Genomic DNA, 21,837 nt, shown 5'->3' with positions numbered 1-21,837 from the left:
ATTTATGAACCCGATTTCAAAATAACTTTTCATCATCATGCATATTATCTATTGGCTTATATGCATTTATTTATTAGCATTTGAATTCATTTCGCATATTTATGTCTTTTACTATTATTTTTAGTTAATTGTAGCATCATTAGTTTTTGCATAAGATTTTTTTTATTAAAAGTATTATTTAAAAAATAGATTTTAAATAAAACTAAATTACATTCTAAGGAAAATAATTTTTGGTACTCTATCTAAAATTTTAAAAGTCACTAACAATTGTCATTTACAAAAAATGTTACTTTTATTTTAAGGAATGTTATGCCAAATCTTAGGTCAAAAAAATTATCTGTAAATTCTGCCAAGCGTTAGAGAATTTTAAAATAATTTTTTAAATCAAAGATTTTTTTTAATATTCTTCAATAAAAAATTTTAATAAAATGATTTTTTTTTCAAAAAAATGAAGGAAATTATTATTAAATTTCAAATCAAAACTATTTGATCTAATATCGAAAATAATGCATGATTAATTGGTACCAATTTTCATGGGCACTGTATGAGTGTTAATTCTTCCTTATATAATCGACTCTCAAACCTAATCCTATTTTTATAAATCAAAATTATCTTTTTAATAAACTTTAAATTTGTTTTACTGTCTTATTAAAAAGATAAATTTTTTAGATAATCAATTACACTTAATAAAAAAATTGGTTACAAGTTTTTATTTTTTTTATTTTAAAGTCATTTCATCTAGCGGTCCAAATCTGTTATGACAAAAATAAGTGCCGACAGTTGCTTTTATTTATGCTAAATCAGTTGCACCAAGCCCCAGTATTTTAGCAGAAAATCCATCGGACTCTGACCATTCTGCACCCGATTTAGTGTTCGGGTTAAGTATTGGAGCAGGAACAGTGGTATGGTCAATTGTTGTAGCATGTGCTTTGATTTTGGCCTTTTTTGCACTTGTTTCATTTCAATTAGCAGATCAGAAAGGGGGATCAGAAATCACAAATCAGATGATCGCATTTATGATGTAGAATTCTTTAGCCAGGAATTTATGAATGGAATGGGACCTAGGAAGTTTTCCTTTGATAAATTGGCTAAAGCTACAAGTAATTTCAAAGATAAAGAGCAACTAGGGGAGGGAGGGTTTGGTGCAGTTTACAGAGAATACTTGAGGGATTTGGGTACCTATGTTGCTGTTAAAAGGGTTTCAAAGTTGTCGAAGCAAGGAAGGGATCAAGGAAAACTCATCTGAAGTGAAGACCATTAACCAATTGAGGCACAAGAATTTGGTCAAGCTTATTGGTTGGTGTCATGAGAAAGGGGAATTGATACTCGTTTATAAGTTCATGGCTAATGGCAGCCTAGACTCCCACCTCTTCAAAGGCAAAAACTTATTGCCCTGGGAGGCGAGATTTAAAATTGTGCAGGGCTTGGCATCAGCTCTGTTCTATCTACATGAAGAAGGAGATCATTGCGTCCTACACAGGGTTATCAAAACTATCAACATTATGTTGGATTCTAGTTTCAATGCTAAACTTGGGGATTTCGGATTAGCCAGGCTAGTCAATCATGCAAAAGGGTCAACAGCCACTCTTTTAGCTGGGACAATGGGCTATATGGCTCCTGAATGTTTTTCATCAAGAAAGGCCAGTAAGCAATCAGCCATCTATAGCTTTGGGGTTGTGATATTGGAAATTGTATGCGGTAGGAGACCAATAGAGGACAAATACGAAGGGAGATTTCAGGTTTCATTGGTAGCCTGGGTGTGCGATTTGTATGGAAAGGAAAGGCTTCTTGATGCAGCAGACAATAAACTGTGTATGGCCTTCGATGGTAAACAGATGGAATGCTTGCTGATGGTTGGAATTTTGGTGCGCCTATCCAAATTACAATTTAAGACCGTCAATAAGACAGGCAGTTCAGGTTCTTAGTTTTGAGGCACCATTGCCAAATCTTTCGGGCAACATGCCTATTCCTACATATGATGTTGTACCTCAGCCTGCTTCTGAGGTTAGATCAAGTGATGCAGCATTTCTTTCTAATTTAACTATCACACTCCCTCGTTAATTAAATTGATCTATCAATTTATGTAACTAGATTTAGTTCCTTTTCAATTATGGGAGTTTGTTTGTACAAACATGCTGTAATAATTTTTTTATATACATAAATAAGAGTTATATGAATCTAACTTTTTGAACTGAGGCCAGAGAGATGCATAATTGAGTAAAATGCTTGATGTTTTGCATCCACTTTGGTTTGAAATTTTGAGTAATCCACCTTAATTTATTGAATTGACAAATATATTTGAGTAATTTTAATCCCTTATATGCGATCTCTTTTATGCTCAAAAAATTTAGACAATATTGATGAATCTATATGCAAAATTTGCTTAATTAGCAGATATTGTATGTTTAGAAATATCCTTACGAAATTAACCTAATATTCCAGTAAAAATAATAAAATGTTTCAAAGAAATTGTACTTAATTATTTGAAAAAAAAAATTATATATGCTCGATGGTCAACTTCTTGCCAAAGTCGGTCGCCCTAGTTACTACTTTTTCCTGGTTAATATTTTGAACGCGTCAATAACTAGGAACTGTCGAAGCTACTAATAATTCAGACTGCTAATTTCTCGTAGCCTTAGTATGACCGTAAATACTACAATGAATAGACAGAGCTGAATTAAGAGAAGGCATTAGGAAAAGGAAATCAAGGAGTGAACAGAGGAAAGATGTTAATTTTTACATGATTTTGTGAAATATAAAAAGAAATTGATGCTTGTGTTAAAAAGATCCTAAAAATTAATTGTTACATATAAAGTGGTATCATCTAAAATGTTCCTGAAATTTGTCATTAGAAACAGGAAAACCCTAGTGCTCAATTAATCAAAAGCCATCCGACCCACTTTGATTATTTATATTTATTTATTTTTGGTAAAAACCCACGTTTAATTTTGATTTCTTTCATGAAAAGTTATCACATAATTGAATTTATAAATTCAACATTTATGAAGTAGCCATGGTCCATGCGGACTAGTACCACTACCAGCTAGCTGTCTCTCATCAATATCATGGGGTCATTGTTTTTTTTCTTTTCTTTTCGGGAAATTTTGGGATAAATTTGGATGCTGCTTTTACAATTCTATTTGGGCATTCGTCTATCCGGATTACATCCTCACCTATGCGAAGAGCAGAGTAGGCTAAAACATGTGCAGTCTCGTTAGCTTCTCGTCCTACATGTTTCACAGAACGAAAGGAAATCTCTTATCCTAAACCTTGCTTTGTCCTCTAAATTACCAGTCAATGACAGATTTGTTGAAGCCAAATTAAGCAATTTAATTGCGCGTAAAGCATCTCTTCAAGCACTACATTTGTAAACCCATTTCCTTGGCAGATTCAAAAGCCTTTAATTGTAGCAAAAGCCTCAACTGTGACAGGATTTATCATTCCTTTTGCGGAGAACACCAACAATCATACCATCCCAATCTCTGACATCTACACCTACACCAGCCGCATCTGTTACACTCTGCCACCAAAATTTTAACTCAACTTTTAAATGCTTAACCATGAAGCTCCAGGCTTTTAAAGTGGGAGTTAATAAATCACTAGATAAGAGCTGACGCGCTGGGTAGATTTAGTAATTTCCATACTTGCATTATGTAAAATAATAAAAATTTATATTCATATTATATTTTATATAAAAATTAAATTATAATACATACGATACACAAAATAATTTTATTTATTTAATATGAATATATATAAACAAATTATTTTTTTTTCAAAATTATATTCAAATCTTTAAAATTCATAACATATATAAAATTTATATATATTTACTTATGATTAAAAAAATAAACTTTTCGAAAACGTAAAAAAAAAAAAAGATTATATCTTTCTTTTGGATGTTTTTGTTTATAATAATTTTATATACCAGTAAAATTATATTAAATAAAAATAAATTATGTCTTTTTTAAAAATAAATATATATATTATTGAATGATAAATTAAATAATAAAAAAAGTATTAACACACTTTCACTTTAGTAATCTTGACTAAATTATTGTACAAAATATAAAAAATATTAGAAAATATGTGAAAAATAAATAAATTGAAAAAAATATTTTTCATAAGAATGAAACTGTAATAACAATAAAATATATCTTAGAAAAAAGCTACTAAAAAATAAAAAAATTGATGTATAATACATTATATTTGTAGAAGAATTTTTTAGTGGCAATTAGTATTAAATAAATAATTTTAAATTAATTTTTAAAAATTTAAAATGGATATAGTAAGTGATAGAGGTAATATTAAATTTTTGCATTTTTTTGAAATATAAATTTGATAATTAAAGTTCAAATGGATATAATCATTTTAATAATTTTATTATTTAAAGATTTAAGATGAAATTTTTTTTATTTTAAAAATCTTACATAAAATTACTTGAATTTTTAATGTCTTACGTAAATTTTTTAAAAATATAATTTTTTAAATTAAAAATTTTAAATCAAGATAAAAAATATTTTTAAAATATTTGGATAAACTTAATTTTTGTAATTTCTAAACATGATTGAAAGATTTTGATAATTAAATAATTTTTTAAATACAGTTATTTGGTAAACAACTAAAACTATTTATTAAAAAAATAAAATCCATATTTCATATTTTTAATTTTAGAATATATTTCTCTAAACTAATTTGATTTTTAATTATAATTTGAATAATTTTGATATTTGAATAAATTTAAAATTATCTAATTTGTAATTAAAAGAAATTATGTTATTTAAAAAAAAAATTATCCTACGTGTCATTTAAGAGAGTTGTCCACATAGGCATTATGTGGCAAACTTATTTATGTATGTTATTATATAACATATATATATTAAATTACATGTCATAATTTATGTTAATACAAAAAATATGAAATACAATTTATAATAATCCTATATTAAATTTAGATGGATAGAAACATTTTGTATATTGATTGTTTTGTTATCTTTATTGACCAATTTATTTTATTGTAAAATTGATTTAATTAAAAAAATAAAAAACTAAAAACTAAAAATATGAAAAAGAAAAAAAAAAAAAAAGAAGCGTTAGGTTGACATTTCCTTTGACATTTTTTTTACAAAATTTATTTAATAAAAAATAAATAAAAAAATAAAAATAAATTTTTTTTAAAAAAAGTAAAAGAAAGTTCCCTAATGGATAAGTCGGATTAAAACTAATTAATTACAAATTATTTTATTATTCTTATTCATCAGTTCTTTTTGTTACAAAATTTATATAATTAAAAAAGTAAAAAAAATTTATAATGGTCCATGGATATTTTCATTGGATTTTTTTAATAAATTTATCTAAAATCAAGATAAAAAAATTGACAAAAATATAGAAAAAAAATAAGGTGTTACATCGATGCCTTAAATGAAGGTCAAATAAATGTGAAAATATGTAAATTTTATATAATTGGTGGATGAATAGACGGATAAATAGATTAAATCTTAATTATATATAAATACAAAACTTTTATTAATTTAATTTATTAAATAATAATTTTATTAATATGATAATATATATAATAAAATATATAATTATATATATTTGGGGTAAGACGAAAGACTCTAAACCCATCTTCAGCTTGAATTCGATTTTTAAAACAAAAAAACCTCTACCAATTCTTATATTTTTTAAAAATTGGAACGTATTAGATTTAACCAAATAGAAAACTCTTGAGATATGAGTCGTTTTATCATACTTACATCAATTAATTCTTTTTTCTTACAAAACTTATCTAATTTAAAAAATATTAAAAAAAAAAACAAAAGAAATGATGGGAAAAAAGAAAAAAAGAAAACCAAATACAAATTGCACATAGATTTATTAAGTTAAAGTATCAAATAATAATTTTATTAATATGATATATGTATATATATAAATATAAAATTAAATGAATAATAAAACATATATTTATATATATCAAGACAACACGAAACATCATAAACTTGTATCCGACTTTATCTCAATTTTTGAAAAAAACCAATCGATTGTTCTTAAATTAAAAAAAATACATCTATTAGATCTAAACAAATTAAAATTTATTAGATATAGATTTTTTCATTATACATATCTTTATTGAAATTTTTATTCAAAAATCTATTTACCAGTTTCTTTTGATGTAAAATTATCTAATTAAAAAAAAAAAAACAAAAAAAAGTTAAAAAATAAAGAAATATGCTGCCACGTGTACACATTCATCTTTTTTATCATATCTAATTTATAAGAAAAAAAAAAAAGAAAGGAAGAAAAGAACTTACAATGGGGAAAATGAAAAGTTAAAAAAAAAAAAGAAAAAGGAAAGCTGAGTTATCAAGTGATATAAGTTATAATGAGCTATTTTTGAAAATTTTATATCATGAACTTTCACAAACTAGGAAAAGATTAAAAAAAAAAGACTTAAAAAAGAAAAAATTAAATTCGAATTTGACATCAACACCTTTGCTAATATTTTTTTTTTCTAAATTATCAAATTTAAAAAAATAACAAAATAAATATATATTTTAAAATAATAATATCAAATAAACCTTATATTCAAGAAATTTTAAAATTTTAAAAATAATTATTAAATATTTAAAAAGGTAAATAGGAAAAAATAAAAAGAAAGTAAAAATAAAAAATCAAATGACTGATGCATGGCATACCTTTGAAATTAATTGTCTCATAGAAAAAATTAAAATCTAACAAATTATTTATTAAATATATAAAAATAAAAGAAAGGAAATTTTGAAAAATATACAAATATGTGGCATATCTTTGATATTAAATGAGGCTCACACAAAAATAAAATATAATCTAAAAAATATTTATTATATATATTTAAAAAAGAAAAAGTAAAAATGGGTAAAAGTGGAAAGGAAAAAATGAAAAGTTTGATATAAATGAATCCTACATAAAAAGATTATTAAATTAAGATATCAAATAATAATTTTATTAATATAATTTATCTAATTTAACAAATTTATCTAATTTATAAAAAGGACAACAAACGACAAAAATAAAAAATAAGGTGACACCTTGAATTAGGATAAAACAAAAGTAAAAATAAAAAAGTTTTATATAATTAATGGATTATATCTTAATTATATATAAATATAACATTTTATTAAATTAAGATACTACATAATAATTTTATTAATATAATACACATATAATATAGTTATATACATACATACTTAAAGTAAGATAAAAGACTCTCGCCGGGTTCAACCCAACTTTGATTTAAAAAAAAAACTCGATTAGATCTTTATTTTTTCTTAAATTCACACATATTGGATCATGCCAAATAAAAACTTATATGATATGAATTATTTAATTATCCTTACATCTATTACTTTTTTTCTTACAAAATTTCTCTAATTAAATAAATTCATTTTTTTAAAAAAGCAACAAAAAAAATCGAATGGAACAATAGGTGGATTTATTAAATTAAGATATTAATAATAATTTTATTAATATAATATATATAAATATAAATATAATAATAAAATATATATTTATATATAAACTAACGAAATGAAACATTTTAAATTCGTGTTTGATTTAATCTAAATTTTTTGAAAAAAAAAACTTGATGTAATCTTGAATTTAAAAAAATATTCTCATTAGATCCAAACGAATCGAAATTCATAAAATATGAGTTGTTTTATCTTTTATGCCTAATTGATATTTTTTAAAAAATATATATTTATTAATTTTTTATTATAAAATTTATCTTACTAAAAAATAAAAAATATGAAAGGCAAAAAACGGAATTAGGTGCCATGTGTACACATTTGTTGTTTTCTTCTAAAAAAATCTCTAATTCAAAAAAAAAAAGAAAAAACCTTAGAAAAGGAAAAAAAGGATAAAAAGCCAAAAAAATAAAAAAAGTTGGCGCGAGACATCGGCTATGGTAAGATTTTTTTGAAAACTTTATATAATGAATTTAAAAAATGTCGAAAAAAAAGAAGAAAAGATTGAGGAAAAAATCAACTCAAGTCATAGACACCTCGGTTAACATCTATTTTTTAAAAATCATTAATTTAAAAAATATATATATATAAATATATTTTTAATAATAATATCAAATCCACCTTACATTTAAAATAATTAAAACATTTAAAATTATTGATTAAAGAAGATAAAAAATATAAATAATAGAGAAAAAATTAAATAGTTTGACACAAAACATATATTTAATATCAAGCGGATTCAATAAAAAATAAAATAAAAAAATAATTTACTAAATATATAAAAATAAATAAAAAAAAAAGTAAAACTAAAAATACATTCATTTGGTATTAAGTGAATCCAACACAAAAATTAAAATATAAAAATATTTATTAAATATTTAAAAAATAAAAATTAATATCCAATAAATTTTTAAAAATATAAAAAAACAGTAAAAATATTATTAAATATAAAAAATAAAAAAATCAGGTGTCACGAATCGAGATCCTGGATCTCAAAATCGCGTGGATTCGAAATTTAAATATTAATCCGTGACACTAACACATGACATCGTTTGAAATATAAAAGCAAAAAAAAAATATTTATCAACGCGTGTACCTTTTTATCTAGTATTTATACAAGATTTAACAATAAAAGTACTTTTTTATGTTTATGTTTGATTTTTAATCAAACAAATTTAATTTTAATTATTATTTTTAAAATATTATATTAAGTTAAATTTTTAAAAAAATATGTTTTTAAAAATTGGAAAGTGAAGATTTTTAATTTCATAATTTTATTAAAAAATAATAATTAAAATTGCGTTTGTTTGATTAAAAATTAAAACAAAACAAATATAATAGGACAGAGAATGTACAGAAAGGAATAAAGCTTTGACGTGACCTAAATTTGATCCATTCCTCCTTTCAAATGAGGATATAAATCAATCAATTCATGTAATTATTTTAAATTATTAATAATTAGATTTAATTAAATATTAAATTTTAATACGATATCTTTTCTGTGGTCTCTTTTTATGCAAAATCGACTCCCTCCTTTTAACGAAGACCATTGACTGGATAGAGGTCTAAGTCTTTGCAATGCCACTTTGGTAATTATCAGTCATTTCACATGGACAAAGCAAAAACAAAGCTTCTTGCTTTAAAATATTTTATTTTATTTGCCTAAACTACGGATAGACCACTGGGCCAAAGACTTGGTCTTGACAACTGCAATGTTAACCTGTCAGTCACTCGCACCAGACATTGTCTTCTCTTTTGCTTTTGATAAGCAAAGACTTTTGTATTTCGAAATGCTCAGTTCTTCCTTTGATTGATACAGTCACTCGTTAAAAATAAATAAATAATTTTCAACAAATTAAAGGTTTAATTTTTATATTTATAATTTTTTTTATTTTCACACTACCTCCTTTTTGTTAAAAGATTTTGTTTTTTCCCATGTGGTTGTCCACATGTTATAATTAAATTGTTTCATCTAAATTTTTAAAAATTTATTATAAATTAATAATACAAGTAAATAATAAAATTAAAATCAAACTTGATTAAAAATGAATAAATGCCTATGTATAATGTTACATCAAATTTATTATAATCATTCTATGTAAAGGTAATTGAAATCATGCATTATTGTTCCTCAAAATGAATTATAATTTTCAAATTATAAAATTATTTATTTTTCATTCGAACCCACATTTTATTTTTTGCTTTTGAATACAAAATTTTATTAGTAAATATTTTTATATTTTTATATTTACTAATAAAGAAAAAAGCTTGGTTTTCTATGGTGGACCTGAAAGGAATTTTTACCTTAAAAAATATTTAAATAAAGAAGTTTAAATTGGATGATAAACAAAAGATTACTCTTTTTTTGTGAAGCTGTCTTCCAGTTTTTTTTTTTTAATTTTTATTTTTACAAAAAAATTATAATTTGAAATAAAAGAAAAAATTAAAATATTTAGCCAAAAATTGAGCAACACGGTTTTGACGACTTTTGAGACAAAGTAAGTCAGATCTTATCAACAAAAAGTACAACGTTAAGTTCACGAAATATTACATTAACAAAAGTAATCGGATTGCAACCTTAATGCTATAAATGTCAAGTGCCTACTTTCAGGTCCACCATAGAAAACCAAGCTTTTTTTTTTTTTTTGGGTAACATATTGCTTACTATATGCTAGCGAAGAAGACCTGAAATTCATCACTTTGCATTCGCAGCATCTTTCCTAAGTCCTTACTCCGTAAATCATGGAAGCTCAAAATGCTGAGAGCTTTTATCTCAAGTCTACAAAGCCTGCATTTCTCTTCATATCATGCTTCCTTCTTTTGGGTTTACTTCCTCTCTCGAAGGCAAAATTGATTGATGATAATATCAATTTCACTTTCACTTCTTTCGACCCAAATGGGCATGAAATAATGTATGAACGTAATGCATATGCGTCCGACAACGTAATCCAACTCACCATCAACCAAAAAGACAAGGGTCTCAATGATAGTGTTGGTCGAGCCACGTATTACAAACCACTGCACCTTTGGGACAGTTCATCCGGGGATCTCGTACTTGCAGATTTCAGCACTCAATTCTCTTTTGCCATTGATTCCCTGAAGAACAGTTCAAAGGGTGATGGGTTGACGTTTTTCCTTGCTCCCAATGGCTCAAAAATCCCACCTCAATCTGAAGGCGGTTCATTGGGACTTCAAAGTTACGATCAGAGTGTTCACTCTGAATTTGTTGCAGTGGAGTTTGATACGTTTCACAATACTTGGGATCCCGTGGCCAGCGATCACGTGGCCATTGATCTCAACTCTGTCAATACGTCTCCTAGCTTTGCCAATTGGGGGTGGAGTGATACTGAAAATGGGGGAAAAGTTGATGCTTTCATCAGTTACAACTCTAGGACAAAAAACCTAAGTGTTTTTTTTCTCGATGCCGATGATTTCACCGGTAAAAAATCATCTAGTCTTTCTTGGATACTGGATCTTAGCAAATATTTACCAGAATGGGTTAATTTTGGCTTCTCAGCAAGTACTGGATCTTTGTTTGAGATACATACTATTTACTCCTGGAATTTCAGCTCTACCTTACAAGCTGCTGCGAATACAAGCAACCAGACTAATCCTCCAACAGCAGCACCTGCAGCAGCAACGAGCCCAGCCCGTCTTCCAGACAACCCCCGAAGGAAGAGCAGGACATGGCTATGGGTTGTTCTGGGGGTTGCTGGTGGCATTTTTGCTCTGCTCCCAGTTTTGGCTTTGCTTTGGTTTTTCTGCTGGAGGAAAAAGTACGAGAGCAATGAATGTAATACTATGTCTGTTAACGTAGAAATGGAAATGGTGACAGCACCTAGGAAGTTTTCCTTCAAGGAATTGAGATTTGCAACCAGTAATTTTGCCGATGAAGGTCTGCTTGGGGAGGGGGGTTTTGGAAAGGTTTATTTAGGCTTCTTGAGGGATATGAATTGCAATATTGCAGTCAAAAGGATAACTCCACAATCTCAACAAGGGGTGAAAGAGTATGCATCAGAAATAAGAACTGTTAGCAGATTGAGACACAGGAATTTAGTCCAACTCATCGGTTGGTGCCATGACAATCAGGAGTTACTCATTGTCTATGAGTTTCTTCCAAATAAGAGCCTCGATTACCACCTATTTAGAGAACCATGCTTGTTGACATGGGAGAAGAGGTATAAGATTGCTATGGGTTTGGCCTCAGCGTTGTTTTATCTACAGGAAGAATGTGAGCAATGTGTGCTGCATCGAGACATCAAATCAAGTAACGTTCTGTTAGATTTGAGTTTCAATGCCAAGCTAGGTGACTTTGGCCTGGCTAGGCTTGTTGACCATGGACAAGGGTCACGAACAACGATTATGCTTGGAACTGATGGCTATGTAGCACCAGAATGTCTTGAGACATACAAAGCCATTAAGGAATCGGATGTATACAGCTTTGGCATTGTTGCGTTAGAAATAGCCTCCGGAAAGCAGGCTATTTCCACGATTGATAAGAATGGTAAGAAATTCAAGACTAAACTAGTGGAGTGGGTCTGGGAACTGTATGGGAGAGAGAGTATTTTTGAGGCAGCAGACCCACTATTGTCTGACAATTATGACAAGGAACAAATGGAACGCTTGCTCTTGGTCGGGCTGGCTTGTGCTCATCCAAACTATTTTGCCCGCCCATCAATAACGCAGGCTGTTGATATCCTTGGTTTCAAAGCTCAACTGCCCGTAATGCCATTGGAGATGCCAGTTCCAACATACATTGCAGCTCATCAAGCCAATATTGTTGCATCTTCTGCATCAAATTCATCCCATATCAGTGCCTCCAACAGAAGCCAAGCCCAATTTTCAGGCGCTAGTTCCAGTAGTGAGACCTTGAAGGTTCGAACAAGGACTCCAATTTCTGATGCAAAATGATCTTTTGCATAGATTATTAGGCACATTAAGCTGCAAGATAAAAACCTGTAGCATTTTCTTTGTGAACTCTGGATAGTTAATTATGTCTAATTATTTGTAGTGTTGGCTTATTCTTTTTCTTTTTGATGCCTCCTTGCATCCAAGGTTTCTCCACTTAATCGTGTATTGTTCTTTCATTCTGATTGGTGCTGAATTAGAAATATGGTGAATACTCTATGGAAGAAAATCAGGATTTTAAGTTTTTAGTCTTGTTCTTGTGTTTGTTGTGGTCAAGTCGTTAAATTATAGGAACATCCAACTTAAATTCTTAAATCTTGGAAATGTGAAAATCTCTAATGTAGCTGATACGAGATTTACCGATGAGTTAACAAAGATAAATGATCTGTGTAGGTACAGCTACATTCGGAAAATCAAGCAGGTCATGAAAGTAAAAAAAAAATAATAACAATAGAATGGGGTCATGATTATTGGGCAGGTGTCCCTCCATTACAACTAGGAAGAACGATCGGGTTATTCTTCACGCTGGATGCTAAAGACAACAGCAAAATCAGATTTAAGAATATCGAGTTCTTGGACTATTCATCAAAGAGCCGAGAGACATAGAGATCAGTATAGCCATTAAAAGAAGAAATAAAGACAGGAATTATGAATTTCATGCGAACTAGACAAATAGAAGTGTGTGGTAGCAATGAAAATCCATTCGTGGTAAAGCATTTGTGAATGTAAAGCATACTTCTTTTGTCTCGTAAATATTGTCAAGTTTGCATATTTTTAATTGTCTTAAATCTCGTTTGAAAAGTAAAAAGAAAATCATTTTTATTTTCCTTGTTACCCTTAATTATAATTACAAACATTTTTTCCCTTTTCCCAAAATATAAGAAATTCAAGTACCTTGTACTCCATCAAAGTCAAAATTCAACTTTTCTTTACACGGTATGCAACACCGAGAGAATAATATATAGTTTCTATAGGCCACGATGTGGGTAATATTTGTGCTAGCCTTTTCTGCTTGACCATGGCCACACGTTTTTGTCTATTTTCCGTACTCTCAAATTCCCAACGTCTTTCCTTGAAAATGGTTGAAGTTCTTGTATTTGGAATATTTGTTTGATAAAAAGAAAAGTGAGAAAAATATTTTAATCTAATGAATGAGTTACAAAATAACACCTGTTGTTATCCTTCGTTCTTGTTTTCTTTCTTTGTCTAAGATCTTTGCTATTCACACCAACCACATAAACATCCCTCAGTCAAGGTCCACATTCATTGCTTCAAAGTCTAACAAATTTCAGAGCGTAGAACTAGTACATTTGAAGGAAGTAATACAGCATCCTGGAATTTCTTTGGAAAATTTTGATGAATTGAAGGCAAAACATTTGAACATGCCTGTACCAAGACAGCAAATGAAAAAAAAAAAATGATCATTCTGCATATATAATTGGACAAAAATACCAAGATCAGCCCATGGGAACACCCAATTTTAACACTTGCCTTCTAATGTCAACCACTTGTCTTAATGATAATTAATCATACACTACTATTTTTAAATACTGATTACTTGGTGGCTTATAGTAAATTAAACTTTCTAGAATACATCTCCTTGAAAAGGTATGAATTACTTTTTAAGAATCACAATGTTGATCGACCAATAAAAGAGACAAAGCACTCCGAAAACTTGATCGTCTACCTATTACCATTTAATGTGAAAAAGCCAACCTCCCTGAAGAATATGGCCATCTGCAGCTTGAAATTTGTAATGTTCTGGTTGTTGATTAAGTCTCTCCTCTTTAATATATTGACAATAACCCTTCTCTTTTGCCTTATCACTCCATTCATAAACGCCTTATCCTTCAACTTCACAAGTTTCAATACTAAAGATAACAACATTAGCTATGAGAAAGCTTACCTAGCAAATCAAGTCATTCAGCTCACAGCAGACCTCTGAGATCTTCAGATGACTGCAAGTATTGGTCGAGCCACATACTACAAACCGATGCACCTCTGGGACAAACCGTTTCCAACTAACCAAACCTGATGTTTGAAGGAGTGGCCATGCAATATCTGTTGAGCCATTGCATCTTTTTGACAAGTCCTCAGAAGTCCTGCTTACTTCACCACCCATTTCTCCTTTTTCATCAATGCACAAAACAATGAAACTTAGCTGATGGGCTTGCCTTTTTTATTGCTTCCCCTCAATACCGTAAACCGGATAGCAGATGGGAGTGGAATTGTGGGAAGCAGATATATAACTCAACTAAAAATCCATTCGTTGCTGTGGAGTTTGATACATATCATAATGATTGGGACCTTGAAAATGATCATGCCGGTACCAATATCAACCCTGTAGGGCTGCTACGCGGCATAACGGCCTCTATTTTGCCGTTTGACTCCTCCCGACACCGATATCCACCGCAATTGGAGTGCAAATTTTATTCACATACTTAGCGGTCTGTTGCGGCCACAAAATAAGGTGATTGGGGAAAATAACGGATTTAGCGGAATGATACAGCCGCTATTGCCCCCTATTGTTTCTGTTTTTACAAAAAAAAAAAAAAAAAGCATTATATCAAGCAATATAACTTTACCAAATTCCGGAACCGAGAAAATTCTTACATCCAAACCAATTCAACAAATTAAAGCCTCAATCAAACCAAAAGAATGAATTAATCAAAGTTTTGAACTTTAATACAAAGTAACAGGTATTGGCATAAGCATTACCATTTTTTTCTTCAAAATTTGAGTTTTGGCTTGGTGTGGTGACGCACTAAAGCTTCTCTTCTCCCTGGTCATGATAGAGATGAGAAAAAATTGGAGAGTAAACAAATTCTTGAGAGTTGAGCCACGAGCAAAGAATAAGGGGGTTTGAAACAGTAGAACAGAGATGAGAAACAAGCAAAAGGGTGGGACAATTGGTGAGTAGGCGGTTGAGTGGACGGATGAAGTGGTTATGTCACTTGTACTTTTAAGTTAAATATTAAAAAAATTTTTCTTTTAGATAAAAAATTGAGTGGAAAGAGTGAATAATTGATGGAAAAAAATCGAGAATGATTTATAAATTAAAATTTTTCTGTGAAAATTTGAGAGGGAATCGGCGGTGTGTATGAGTTTTTTTATGTATTATTATTTAAAAATTAATTAATGTGAATAATTAATATTTTGAAGTTATTAATAGATTGTTTTTGTGCGTGTTTAATTATAATTAGATCGTTAGTTGAATTATTTTTTAACTAACAAATAAAATTTATCATCATAATAATTTTAATATTTAAAATCATAACAATTCATTGTTATGTTAATGAATAATTGTTAAATATGCACATTTAATTATATAAAAAATAAATTAAAATGCCATATATTATTTTAAATATCATAAAATAAAAGTTTGTACAATTAAAAGTATTATTTATTTAATTTTATAATAAAATTAACAAAATATAAAAAAAAATTCATTATCACGATAATCGATTATTGTTTAAATTTTTTTCACAACCTCGATAAACGTGACTCGACTTGGACGTCAAACATTTTGCATGTTTCTTTCACAATCCAACAGAACCCGCAGTATGAACTTGATTTGAGAGACTACTTGTCAGAATGGGCAACTTTAGACTTTTCATCTGGGACGGAAATTTAGTATGAATTAAATATAATTCATTCATGGTATTTCGGTTCCAATTTACAGAAAGCTGGAAACAAAACTCGCACCAATTCTCATAAAAAAAAGGTAACATCAACATCGGACTGGTGGTGGTGGTTATTGCTGGTTCATGCATATTGCTTGTTGGCTTGATTTTTATTATTCTGGAATTTAGGAACAAAGGAGTTTGCTATTCAATCCATGAACAACGAATTTGAATGGGTTACAGGAGCCAAGAAGAAAACATTCGCTGAATTGGTTCAAGCAACCAATAACTTTGCAGAGGGACAGAAGCTTGGAGAGGGAGGGTTTGGTGCTTTTTACAGGGGATTTTTGAAGGATCAGACCTTTGAGGTTGCAGTTAAGAGGATATCAACAACATCTCACCAAGGCGCAAAAGAGTACGCTTCTGAAGTGAAGGTCACTAGCGGATGGAGGCATAAGAACTTGGTGGAACTAATTAGTTGGTGCCATGAAAAGAAGGAGCTACTACTTGTCTACAAGTACATGTCGAATGGCAGCTTAGATTCACATCTGTTCTGAAGAGAAAGGTTGCTAACATGGACCGAGAGGTATGCAACTGCTCAGGGCTTGGCCTCCTCGTTGCATTACTTGCATTTTGAATCAGATCCATATGTGTTACGTAGGTATATACAAGCAAGCATTGTTTTGTTGGATTCAAGTTCAATGCTGAACATGGAGATTTTGGGCTAGCTCGGATTGTAACCCATGAAAAAGCACTGCAAATCACAAAACTCTCTGGAACCTTTGGGTAAATGGCCCGAGTATGCTACAACAGGCAACGCTAGCCAGGAAACAGATGTTTACGGCTTCGGCATAGTTGCTTTAGAGATTGCTTGTCGAAGAAAGGCTACCTCGAGCAAGGAGAATGGGAATCAAATAAACATAGTGGAGTGGCTTTGGAAGGAGTTCTATGCGAGAGGAAAGCTTATGGAAGCAGCTGACCCCCGACTACAGGGGAATTTTGATGATCAAAAAATGGAACGCTTGATGATTCTTGGGTTGTGCTGTGCACACCTAGATTCCAATTTTCGGCCTTCAATGAAACAACGGATTAATATGCTTAATTTTGATGTTTCTCCGCTCCCTATCCCATTAAAAATGCTGTTTCAGATGATTTTTGTACTTCATTTAAGATTACTGTACTTTCATTTATGTCATCCTAAAGAAATGGAGAAGCTGAAGAAGAAAAGGGTATCCTTTTAGTTTTGGAATTGGGTGATAGCAACGATCATCTTCAGACTGATTCGAATTTACTTCCCCAAAAACCTGAACCTATCTTCTCACCCTGAAGTCTCCATTCCTCTCACCAGCTTCCGTCGCCGTACACTTCCTTTCCCTCCCTATAAAATCAATTACGCTTTTCCTTTATTTATTTTTTAACTTAAAATTTCCTTTCTTTTTTTTTTTAAATTTTTTTGGGTGCAGTGGCTGAAGGTGACTGGTTAAGGCTGTCATGTTTGTCTCCTTACGTATGTTTTCTCTTTTTTCTTTGCCCAACATTTTATAAAAAATTTATTCGATAAAAATTTATTTTTAATCTGTAATAATATTTTTCTTTTTAATTTACAGTCCTTAATGATTTAATAATTTTGTTTTTGTTTTTTAATTTTTAGGTGTTGCAGAATTGAAGGACAGCCAGGTAATCTTCTATACAAGTAGCAATCTTTTGTGTAGCTGGTTTTGTAGTACATACAGATTCATCCTCACTATGGAAGATTTATCTCTAAACATAGGCGTTTTACGGTGAGTCCAAATTCATTTTTATTGAATGTGTGATGCAGCTTAAGTTGATCATCACTTACAGTCTCATGTCCTTGATAAGTTGTTGCAGATGCCTCTTTGCTGAAGTTTTTAACTTTTTCAAGAACTTCTTTTGGATAGTTTTCCTTGTGAATATTCTGTTAATGATATTGCCATTATCGGCCCTGCTTCCTGGCTTTTATATACATTGCGATATTTTCCTTGCTGAAGTGCTACCCATAAGTAGTTCTCACTATCCTAAATCTGGTGGGTGGGAAGATCTAGGTAATGCAATAAAAAAATGTACAAGAAACAAAAGCAAAAGTCAAACAAGAAAAGATTAAGTAAAATAATAAAAAGAAAGAAAATATAATAGTTTTGTGGTTGGTTTGGATATCAAATTGAGTTAATGTTACGAATGATAGTACATTATAATAAAATATTTAATATATTATTTGATTTAAAAATTTTTAATATGATACATAAATTATAAATAATTAATTAATATAATATTTATTTTTAATATGATTAACTTTAAATGATATGATAAATAAATAATTTTTTAATTATTATATTAATTATTTATTTATAGTTCAAATATTATATTAAAAATTTTTTAAATTTATATATTATATTAAATATTTTTTTATAATTTATGAGTCATTTATAACATTAACCCTTTAGAATTATAAACGTTAAAGAAGACAAGGCTACCTCTTTGATACCATGCAAATAAACAAATAGTTTGCCGTAGCCGTTTAGGCTTTTGGCATGTATAGTTATAAAGTCGAAAAGCCTAAATGTTTATAAAATTAGGACCAAGACGACAAAAGTCCTTCCATCGAAGAGGTTTTTGATTCTTTAGTGGAAGTAAGGACAAATGGTCTGGTTCAAGATTTCCTAAGAATTATGGTCTGATTCGTGAATTCCTACGAATCAACTTAGTGAAATCTCATATTTTTTTATCAGAAAAAGTAATGAGCCGTCAGATCTATTCACGACACTATTTATTCTAATAGCCCTCTTTAACATTTCAATAACACAATGGCATTGAAATAACCATCTTCATTCAAAGACAGTTCTCTTTCTCATTTTTCCGGACATGGATGTTTGTATCTTGTTTCTAATAGTAATATTTCCTTTGGCAGCTTCACAATCCTTCAACTTCACCAGCTTTGACTCCAACAATCTCAAGATAAGCCTCGAAGGAGATGCTATTATAATAGATTCAGTCATCCAACTGACCAAACTTGATGTTTGGAGGAGTGGTCATGTAATATCTGCTGAGCCATTGCATCTTTGGGATAACTCCTCAGAAAGTCTTGCTGACTTTACCACCCATTTCTCCTTTTGCATCAATGCACAAAACAATGTAACTCATGCTGATGGGATTGCCTTTTTTATTGCTTCCCTTCAATACCGTATACCGGATGTAGCAGACGGGAGTGGAATTGGTCTTGCAATTGGGGACCAGAGATTCAACTCAACTGAAAATCCATTTGTTGCTGTGGAGTTTGATACATATCATAATGATTGGGACCCTGAAAATGATCATGTCGGTATCAACATCAACTCTGTAGTATCTACCGCGAATGTTACATGGTACAGCAGTGTTATGGATGGCAAAATGATGGATGCTTGGATCAATTATAGTTCCAGTTCAAAAATTTTACATGTTTCTTTCACAGGATTTGAAGGTAATACCACAATCCAACAGAACCTTCAATATGAAATTGATTTAAGGAACTACTTGTCAGAATGGGCAATATTTGGCTTTTCATCTGCGACGGGAATTTACTACGAAATAAATGCAATTAATTCATGGTATTTCAGTTCTAATTTGCAGATACCTAGAAATAGAACTAGCACCAAAAAAGGTAACATTAATATTGGACTGGTGGCGGGGGTTAGTGTTGGTTCATGCATATTGCTTGTTGGCTTGATTGTTATTTATTTGAAAAAGAGAAACAAAGGAGGAAAAGACGAATCATTTGCTATTAAGTTCATGAACAATGAATTTGAACGGGTTACAGGAGCTAAGAAGAAAACACTTGCTGAATTGGTCCAAGCAACCAATAACTTTGCAGAGCGACAGAAGCTTGGAGAGGGAGGGTTTGGTGCTGTCTACAGGGGATATTTGAAGGATCTGACCTTTGAGGTTGCAGTTAAGAGGATATCAACAACGTCTCACCAAGGCCTAAAAGAGTATGCTTCTGAAGTGATGGTTACCAGCCGATTGAGGCATAAGAACTTGGTGGAACTAATTGGTTGGTGCCATGAAAAGAAGGAGCTACTACTTGTCTACAAGTACATGTCGAATGGTAGCTTAGATTCACATCTCTTCAGAAGAGAAAGGTTGCTAACATGGACGGAGAGGTATGAAATTGCTCAAGGTTTGGCTTCCTCATTGCAGTACTTGCATTTTGAATGCCAACCATATGTGTTACATAGGGATATAAAAGCAAGCAATGTTTTGTTGGATTCAAGTTTCAATGCTAAACTTGGAGATTTTGGGCTAGCTCGGATTGTGACCCATGAAAAAGCACTGCAAATCACAAAACTCGTGGGAACCATTGGGTATATGGCTCCTGAGTATCTTTCAACAGGCATAGCTAGCCGGGAAACAGATGTTTACAGCTTTGGCATAGTTGCTTTAGAGATTGCTTGTGGAAGAAAACCTATCTTGAGTAATGAGAATGGGAATCAAATAAACATAGTGAAGTGGCTTTCGAAGGAGTTCTATGCGAGAGGAAAGCTTATGGAAGCAGCTGACCGCCGACTACAGGGAAATTTTGATGAGCAACAAATGGAACGCTTGATGATTCTTGGGCTGTGCTGTGCTCACCCAGATTCCAATTTTCGGCCTTCAATGAAACAAGTGATTAGCATGCTTAATTTTGATAACGATCCGCCCCTTATCCCATTAGAAATGCCTGTTTGAGATGATTTTTCTGCTTCATTTAAGAATTCTATACTTCCATATATGTCATCCTATGCTACTAGTACTTTGAGGAGAATCTGGACTCAACAATTCAAGTAGCAATCCCCAGCCAGCACCGTTAGCAGAATCATCAATGTGCGTCACTTCTTCTTCAACTTCTTCCCTTCCGGGTGGCGGTGGGTCATGCGGTCCTCAGTTTATATACTACATGTTATATTTCTATATTGGCATATTTCTCTTTTGCAGTCAAGTTATGCTTTAAGTTTCTCTTCTCATGTCAGGTTTGGTTAAAGCTAATGTACAAATACAGTCAATGCTTGTAATGTACACCAAATAATGTAATTAGTGATAAATAATTTTGAAATAAACTCACTCCTATATATCCAATGGAATCGGATAATATTTTTTTTCAACAAATAAATAACTGTTGAGAGTTGAGACATTATCTAAACAGGAAAACACAGATGTAACATCCATTTTCATCAAAAGGTGGACAGTTCAATTTATTCCTCGTGAAAAAAATCATTGTTCTCGTATTGGTTCAATCCAATCAGGAAACTTCCTGGTAGCATCACTCCAACCAGGTGAAATGCAGCTTTATTCTATGTCAAATACCTACCAGCCATCGGTTGTGTGGCAGGTGAAATAGACAAAATTGCTTTTACAACCTACTCTGCTATCAGAGACTGACATACAACAAGTAGTCCCCAAGAACAAGGTTCTTTCCCCAAGGCATGCCATACTAACCCACGAGAGTTTTGCTGTATTAAGCTGAAAGACTTCTACATCATCCACAACTTTGATTGATTTTCTAGAAATGAGGAAAACCAACAAGACATTTCCCTCAGATTCAAGCAAATATTCTCTAAAATGGTTTGGCAAAACAGAAGGAACAGCCCTTTCCAAACTCAAGGCTGTGATTCCAGGATAAGATTCATCGACATCTATCACTGTAAGGGTTCCCTGCAAACCCAAGACATAGAATATGCCATTAAACCCAATAGCATTAGTAAATGTCATAAATGTTGCGCCTGAAGCAATAATCACAACAATACAGAAGCAATAGACAACAATCAATAATC

At 30.6% G+C, this 21,837-nt stretch overlaps 4 pseudogenes across 1 annotated transcript; all 4 read left to right on the top strand.

The window, feature by feature from the left end:
* Window positions 1-861: 861 nt before the first annotated feature.
* Window positions 862-2,066, top strand: LOC149514434 (L-type lectin-domain containing receptor kinase IX.1 pseudogene; annotated as a pseudogene).
* Window positions 2,067-10,119: 8,053 nt separating this feature from the next.
* LOC111295581 (L-type lectin-domain containing receptor kinase IX.2 pseudogene) lies at window positions 10,120-12,665 on the top strand (annotated as a pseudogene). Its single transcript, XR_016328703.1, has one exon. The product of XR_016328703.1 is annotated as an L-type lectin-domain containing receptor kinase IX.2 pseudogene (transcript).
* Window positions 12,666-14,567: 1,902 nt separating this feature from the next.
* On the top strand, window positions 14,568-17,277 carry LOC111298377 (L-type lectin-domain containing receptor kinase IX.1 pseudogene; annotated as a pseudogene).
* A 1,521-nt stretch (window positions 17,278-18,798) lies between these two features.
* On the top strand, window positions 18,799-21,173 carry LOC111298376 (L-type lectin-domain containing receptor kinase IX.1 pseudogene; annotated as a pseudogene).
* Window positions 21,174-21,837: the final 664 nt, after the last annotated feature.

Source organism: Durio zibethinus, chromosome 16 (genome assembly GCF_047325235.1).
Source record: "Durio zibethinus cultivar Kanyao isolate XHJ-2024 chromosome 16, ASM4732523v1, whole genome shotgun sequence".
NCBI lineage: Eukaryota > Viridiplantae > Streptophyta > Magnoliopsida > Malvales > Malvaceae > Durio > Durio zibethinus.
The sequence above is the reverse complement of the archived record's forward strand: the minus strand, read 5'-3'. Positions and strand labels throughout refer to the sequence as shown.